Genomic DNA, 8771 nt, shown 5'->3' with positions numbered 1-8771 from the left:
CACAACCATCATTGATAAAGTAGAATTGAAGTCATGACCCTGTGGTCCAGTAACACTGGCCTTTACTGCTTGAGCTAAAAGAGTACTATTAGTATGTAGTATTGGGAATTATATAACTTCTATTATAGGTCAAACACTAGGGGATGAGGCAAATCCCATAGCACATCTCATTCCATCTACCAGTAGGAAGTAGCATATAAGCATACCTACACTAAGTGTCTTTTAAACCTTTCCATTTACCACATTTAGGTTTATTTATGGTATTTATGGCTTTCCCTCTATTTATAGGAAGGAATTTTTGCAAACATTGTGGTAAATCTTTAAGCACTTAAATGTGGTCAATTCCATTTGAAGGGTGTTCTTACAAGTAGCAGTCACATGCTTTTGTTTGGTTACTATATATGGCTAATCAAAGTTTAGGATGGATAACCTAGTCAATAAATCATCAGAAAATGATTGGGTGGAGCTGGAACTAGCCTAGATGAATGGGCAGCACCTTCTGACATTTTAGTTTTTTAACTAATATTTCTTACTCAGCATCATGAATCATCCCTGGTTAAGATTACATAGTTCCCAGAAAAGATGTGTGAAAAATAGTACATGTAAAACAGCTAAATTTACCTCAATGCTGCTGCGGCCACAACAAAAATGAAAGATGTGCATTTCGCACAGTGCCATGTCATGACTTATGCTGAGCAAAATTGCAAGATTAGTGAATAATAGGAGAAGGAGGAGAATTTCCAAGTTCAAATTCAGCTTGTGTATGCTCAATTAGTCTTGAGTCCATTGCACCTCAATGTCCATTATTAATTTTACTAATGTTAAGCAATATTGATGTATGAGTTCTTATAGGTGTATTGGTCCCAGGATAATAGAGAGACAAGGTGGGTGAGGTAATACCTTTTATTGGACCAACTTCTGTTAGTGAGAGAGACAAGCTTTCAAGCTTACATAGACTCTTCTGTGTAAGCTCAAAAGTGTGTCTCTCTCACAAACAGAAGTTGGCCCAATAAAAGGTATTACCTCACCCACTGTGACTAATCAATATTGACATACATGCATCTTGAAGAAAAAATAAACCCTTTAGTCTTGAAAACTTATCCACATGATAAATAGAACTGACAACAACAGGATAAATTTTATAACGATAGGTGTGTGCTAAGTTTTTAAGAGCAAAATCAATAGGCAACTACTCTCCAAACTTCAAATAATATCATTGAAAGTCATCTGTGTGCTTTTAAATTTTGCTGTAGTATGGACTTACAAAGGATATGTCTTTAGTTCAAAGTGAAAAAAGTTACTGTGTAAAAGTGACTGGTTTTTATGCAACAGACCTGATCCCTCTGTATTCAGAGTCAACACAACTATGGGAAATTGAAGTGGATTACTCATTTGATTTACATATTATTGATAGGACCAAATTCTGCCTTCAGTTGCCCCAGTGTTATTCCACTGAAGACAACACTCAAATGTATGTGAGGGTTCAAAGAGACCTGTATAATCTTTATTACAGGTGATTACTGACAGGATGAACAATGCTGATTTGGAAGTCAGTGAAACATAATAAACCGGGAATCCCATGGTGTTATTTTTACCAGAATTCCGCAAACCTGTCCCTTTAATGGGTATATATTTTAAGAAGGCTTTGTGGTTATACAAAACATATTTTTGGTATACTAGCTTTACAGAAAAAAATGTCTCAATTTACACATCTATATTTTATCAGGTAAGTTAGCTATTGCATTTTACTCTTTAAACATCTGGGAGTTACCTCTTATTCCCTTAACAGGTATTAATTTTGGCCCCAATTCAGGAAAGCACTGAATCATGTGCCTAAGTCTCAATAAAGTCACTTTACTGAATCATGTGATTACAGTTAAGTGACTTTAATGAGACTTAGGCACAGGGTTCATTACTTTCCTGAATTAGAATCTTCAGGCACAGTTCTGTAATCCATAGACTTCCATAGGACTATTTGTGTGAGTAAGTATTATTCAGCTAGTCAACATGAGGGTCACAGAATCTGGCCTTGTAATAACATTTAGCATACTCCATTTCAATGTGTAATAAAACAAACATGCTTGCATGTACAGTGGGGAAGGGGTGACACAGGATGGGAAATGAATAAAAATTAATCCTCTATCCCAGGGGTGGCCAACCTGAGCCTGAGAAGGAGCCAGAATTTACCAATGTACATTGCCAAAGAGCCACAGTAATTCATCAGCAACCCCCTGTCAGCTCCCCCCAGCGCCCCCCTGCCCCGCTCCCAGTGCCTCCCACCAACGGGCAGCCCTCCCCACACCTCCTGATCAGCTGTTTTGTGTCATGCAGGAGGCTCTGGGGTCGGGAGGAGGAGCGAGGGGATGGCAGGCTCAGGGGAGGGGGCAGAAAGGGGTGGAATGGGGGCAGGGCCTGTGGCAGAGCCAGGGGTTGAGCAGTGAGCACCCCCCCAGCACATTGGAAAGTTGGCACCGGTAGCTCCAGCCCTGGCATTGGTGCCCATACAAGGAGCCGCATATTAACTTTGGAGGAGCTGCAAGTTGGCCACCCCGCTCTATCCCATATCTTACCATTCAAAGTCCCCAAAGTTACACAACCAAAGACAAGTTCCAACATGGGAATACTATTTCTTCAACACACCTGTATATCTATATCAATAAAACATGCTATCAAGAGGTGGATTATGTTGTGGTCAAATGGATTGACCATGATGGCCCCTGTATTCCCATTTGCTGAATAAGGGTGTCAAGGTTCCTTCCCCACTCTGAACTCTAGGATACAGATGTGGGGACCTGCATGAAAGACCCCCTAAGCTTATTCTTACCAGCTTACGTTAAAAGCTGCCACCACCAAAGTGTTACACAAAGAACAGGGGAAGTGCCCACTTGGAAACATCTCCCTCCCAAATATCCCCCCAAGCACTACATCCCCTTTCCTGGGGAAGGCTTGATAAAAATCCTCACCAATTTGCATACGTGAACACAGACCCAAACCCTTGGATCTTAAGAACAATGAAAAAAGCAATCAGGTTCTTAAAAGAAGAATTTTAATTGAGGAAAAAGTAAAAGAATCACCTCTGTAAAATCAGGATGGTAAATACCTTACAGGGTAATCAGATTCAAAACACAGAGAATCCCTCTAGGCAAAACCTTAAGTTACAAAAAGGCACAAAAACAGGAATATACATTCCATTCAGCACAACTTATTTAATCAGCCATTTAAACAAAACAGTATCTAACGCATATCTAACTAGATTGCTTACTAACTCTTTACAAGAGTTCTGACCTGCATTCCTGCTCTGGTCCCAGCAAAAGCATCACACAGAGAGAGAGGACCCTTTGTTTCCCCCTCCCTCCAGCTTTGAAAGTATCTTGTCTCCTCATTGGTCATTTTGGTCAGGTGCTATTAAGGTTATCTTAGCTTCTTAACCCTCTACAGGTGAAAGAGTTTTTCCTCTGGCCAGGAGGGATTAAAGGTGTTTACCCTTCCCTTTATATTTATGCCAAAGGGTCACATTTAAGAAATTGGTTCATTGATTCCCTTCCTTCCCTGTGTCATCTCCATGCCCTCCCAGCTGACAGCAATTTGAAGCCTTCACAGCTATATTTAGCCTTAATCCAGTTTTAGTTCCATTCTCTCCCTCACTTCCTTCCTCTTTCTACCTCTCCAGTAGCGTTACTGCTAGTGCCTGGTTTTACACAGCAGCAAAAACAAAGAAAGAAGATGATGCTGTGGACAGCCTGCCATTGCTGGAAGGGAGAACAGAGGAGAGTTCTAATCATCTAGAAGACAGAACTGAAAACTAGTATTTTTAATAGTCAATGTAAATATCCTTACTTAAAAATTTTGTCACTGGCACCACTACATTCATCCCCTACCTGCTTTCGAGTGGCCAAAGCAGTGAGTGTGCCTGTTGGTCCCCTAGTAATCTCAAGCCCCAATACTGCATTGAGAAGGAGCAGATTCACCTGCACGATGTCCCACTGTCATCAGTGGGCTGCACCTCAGCACACACAGCTCATTACCACATCAGGGGGCTTTGTTTATTTTATTCCATTTCGGTGGCTTGAGTCCCTTTACTCATTTATTCCACTTAAAAATGCAATACCCCTAAAATAACAGTGGGAGTTTGGCTCCTTAGCACCTAAAGAACTTTTGAAAATGAGGCTTAGTTATTGTAATGCTGAGCCTAGCAATGCCTAATTACCATTGGGCTTTTGCTTCTTATACATCTGTGTTTGGTCTTTTTACTTTGTTAAATAAGTTCCTAGCAGTCCACTGGGTGTGGCCTATCCTCTAGCAGACTCACACTCCTAGCTGTAGTGGTCATGTCCTTTATTTTATTGCTGTTATTGCTCCTTTCCCTTATGTTCTCTTCCACAAACAAGAGAACATTATGTATTGTATGTATAGTAATATATTTTATGGGTAGGAGAGTTGAACATGACCTAGTTTGTATTCTTCTTCGGGTCTTTTTTCAGAAAGGTTCTGATGTATTGCTATTAAGGACAATAAGAGCAAATGTTGGAGGTTTGCCTATCCACAGTATCAAGGAAAAACTGGTACAGCTGAGCCTTACTGCACATACAGATACTGAAAACAATAGTTCTCAAAGTCCCCTTCCTCCCTACCCTTTCCTCTCTCCATTTTTAAATTTAATTATTCCCTAACCACTTTATGTCCATTACTACAGATGTTAGCTGGGGTTACTTTTTCATATACTGCTGCACTATTAGGTAGCCAATAGTGAGCTGTGTAGCTGAATTTTACACACATTTTAGCTAAATTAAAGATCCAAGCACTAATTCTAGCAGCTGTGGCTATCATGTGAATTTGACATTTCCCTGAAGATTTTTGGTTCCCAGCTAACGACTACACTGCATTTATCCATAATGCCTAAGTGGTTTTCATCTGAGGTATTTAAATGATTAATATGATACAAAATTATAATTGCACATTTATAGTACTTTTTACCCAAGCACCTCAAAATACTTTACAAATGTTATTGAAGTAACCTTCACAAAACTACCATGAAGTAAATAGTATTACTCCTGTTTTACACAAGGGGAAACTGAGGAACAGCGATTCAGTCACTAGCATGAAATCCCACAGGATGTTTGTGACAGTCCTAGCAATAGACTCCCCCATCACCCTGACTCCCCCACCCCTGCTTCAATCCAACAGAAGAAACTTTCTCTCCCAAGCTAAAGGGAAACTTGATACAAGTTACAGGTATAAGAGAAATATTTTCACTTTAGCATACTTAGAACCCTACAACCTGGACACTGCTGATGTGAAGTATGCTACAATGCAAATTGGTCAGATAGATTCTACTGCCAGGCTATATTATGTTTTGGGGGTTTTTTGTTTGTTTTTTTACAAATAGCACAATTATGAACAGAACATGAAAAATAGAGGAAGTTCTTATAAATTACATATAGTTGGGACAGATCTGGTAAACTCAGGCCAAACCCAATCTCAGACACTAAGGTTTAGATGCTTTGTCAAATGAATGCAAGCAAAAGGGTTTCTTATAGCCAGAGTTCAAAACACTGAATCTTTATCTAACCACTAAGAGAATGAGCCACTGAGACTCTCCCTTTTTGTAATATCTGGACCGGAATGGTCTCTAATGGAGCAATTAGCTCCAGCTGAGCCTAGTCCTGTTCCTTCATGATTGGGTTCCCTATCTATCTCTGCAATGAGAGCAGACAGCTGTTGAAGATACTTAGCTCAGAGAGAGTTTTAACCCCCTCCTTGCCAACTACATGGCAGGCTCTATACACTGTCACATTAGTTGATGATACATATTGAGGATAACAATGTTTTCAGCCGATTCTGGCTTATTCTAAGTATGGGCTGAAATTTTCCTGTGAAGGAAACGAGTGGGAAGATCTCCCCATTGTGTGTGGATCTGAGCACAAGCAGGGAAGTGGATCTAACAAGGAGCATGGGTGCAAATATCTGTGTTTTTGCACGAGATGTGTGGCAGCAAGAATACATTTTTCATAAATTGCCAGGATGTCTTAAAAAAATGTGTCCCTCAGAAAGTGTCCACGTCCAAGCTGCTCTACTAGGTTGCTGTGTGCTTTGTTACTATTACAGTAGGGGGTCGAGCATACATAGGTACACACACATGCTCCCCTACTGTCCTGCTTTCTCCGCGTGTGGTGGCTGTTGTATATCAGTTGCTCCACCTGAGGAATAGAATATCTTTCACCTGATATGGCCTTCATCTCAACAAATTTTCAGTCATAATTTTGAAACAGCAGAATCAATATTTGTGATGAAGAGACGTAAAACTTCCCCTCCATATTTCTTTCCTCTGGAGCTAATGTAGAGAAGGTCTGAAAGCTTCATAAATCCTTCACTGAGGCATATGCAGAGGCCACATTTCTGCTTTGCAACAGAGATGTCATCAGTTCTGCAGTATTGTCAAGTCAAGAGCTGCACAACTATTTATATCTTCACGTTATAAGGAATAATATAGACCCATGTATTCTAAGCCTTACAGCCAAACACACCCCCAGTATAAGTGGGGGCAACTCTCCTGAATTTAGGTTACCACCATGTCATTCTAAACTGAGAGCTCCAGCACTGAATCCATTGCAGCACAGCGCTCACTTACCAAGAATGTGAATTTAGCCCATAGTGGTTCTCAGCCTGTTGGTGACAGTCTAAATCATCCAAATATTCAGTCACCAAAACACACTGATTTCTACGCTCACACTGCATGGTCAAGGCTACATTTACACACAGAGACATGTGAACACACACACACATACTTCAGTCACTTAAAAATCTACAGGACAGATCACAAGATTGGAAGTTAGGAGCCTAGGTATTCTGAAGATCTGGACCTTTGCCTCTCTCCTTGTTTGTGATGTGAGGATAATACTACTTACCCACACACCCCACAGAAGTACTGTAAGGATTAACTAGTTAATGTTTGTAAAGTGCTTTGAACATGTAAGTTATCAGTATTATTACTTGTTCTACTGATATTCCCCATTAGAGTAAAGGAGATATTTCTCTAACTGGTAAAAACTTTCAAATCAGTAGAAACATTACAAGTTCAAACATTTTGTGTGCCTTTATGACTATCACATTCTTTTAATTTCTTTATTGTATTAATATACATAGGGTGACCAGACAGCAAGTGTGAAAAATCGGGGCGGGGGGTAATAGTCTTCTGTATAAGAAAAAGGCTCAAATATTGGGACTATCCCTATAAAATCAGGACTTCTGGTCACCCTAAATATACAGGAATATATGTTTAAGGCAAGAAGAACTAGTGCAAAAACTTGATAAAGGAAGCCTTGAGCAATAATCATGGTAATCTGGAGATTAAAAGACATTGTGTCTTTTAAAAGACATTGGGCCTTGGTGTATTTCTGAAGTCAACTAAATTACATCAGAGATAATTTTGGCATGTGTATTAACAATGTATGAACAAGACTCTTCCTATTGAGACAGTTTCCTATGGTTGGTTCCTGGGGGATATCTTTAAGGCAGTGGTTTTATATGTATTCAAACAGATCAATATCTTGAACGTCGAAAGTTGAGACAAAGATTCTATCTCAAATTGAGGTGCAAAGGAACTCCTTTGTCAATTAAATTGGCAGTTTGTGACAGGCAGAGAAATGTCTGATGCTAAATGGATCACATTTCACAAATCCTTTCCACTTAACCTAATATATTGTGCTTCACAAAATAAGAGATCCTGTGTAACCCGAGAGAGCCTGTTGTCAAACCAATTGTTGACTTCTGCTTCTTTAGTCAATGTGACTACGGAAGTTTAATTGGATATCGTATTACAGTGCTGGAAAAAACACAATGAAATATATATTGTTTGTCGATTCTATTTCACAGTAACTTATTAGGCTAACCTGCGTATTTGCTAACACAAGAGAGCACAAAAAAGTCTGGTCACATTCTGGGGAAACAACCAACCAAAGCCCAATCATGAATTAATTTCCTACACAGATTTTGAAATATGTATGAAAAAAAGTTGTGAAACTGAGTTTCAAATTTAATGGTAAAGAGAAGTGACCATTTTAATGTTTCATCAGCTAAATCTACACTGTAACCCCTTGGAGTTAACATTGAAATAGATACTGGTGAGCTATAGTTTAAGTTACAGGTTTATCATCTTCCATTTAATGCTCTGAGATGGTTTCATATTATTCCAGTTCTTTTGCTATTTTATTTATTGTTCTTCCTGGTGGATTTTTTAATATTGTTTTTGTTTTACACAAAGCTTCTTTACTAGAAAATAGAATTTATATTAGTGATTGCCATTATATTAGATTTTTCTCTTGGCGAGCATTATGTAACGCCAATAAATACCAGTAGGAGATATGTTAAAACAGTAGAAACTAATTTCACTTCAAGATTAATTGATAAATAAAATGTGACTGTGTGCTGGCTACACTTAGCATGGCAGCAAAAGGTGTCACACTATCACAGCAAACTCACTATTAAATATAAAAATTATGTTAATGCAATATAAAATTTTGACTTTAAGCTTGCAGAAGTGAGGCAACTCAAGTTAAGGTTCCCCCAGCAACTGAAACTCTGCCACCATGTTTAACTTCATTACTAATGGTCTTTCATTATATGCTCACATAAAGCTGGCTAATGTGCCACTCTATTTGACAAATAAAGAAAAGTCATTTAATGGCTAGGAACTGCATCTTTTTGTAACTCTAGCTCCATAGATGCAGCATTTTTGTGGCTACCTGTGCTTTCCAATGAATGTCAATATTTTT

Source organism: Chelonia mydas, chromosome 3 (genome assembly GCF_015237465.2).
Source record: "Chelonia mydas isolate rCheMyd1 chromosome 3, rCheMyd1.pri.v2, whole genome shotgun sequence".
Taxonomy (NCBI): Eukaryota; Metazoa; Chordata; order Testudines; family Cheloniidae; genus Chelonia; species Chelonia mydas.
This window is presented reverse-complemented; position numbering follows the sequence as displayed.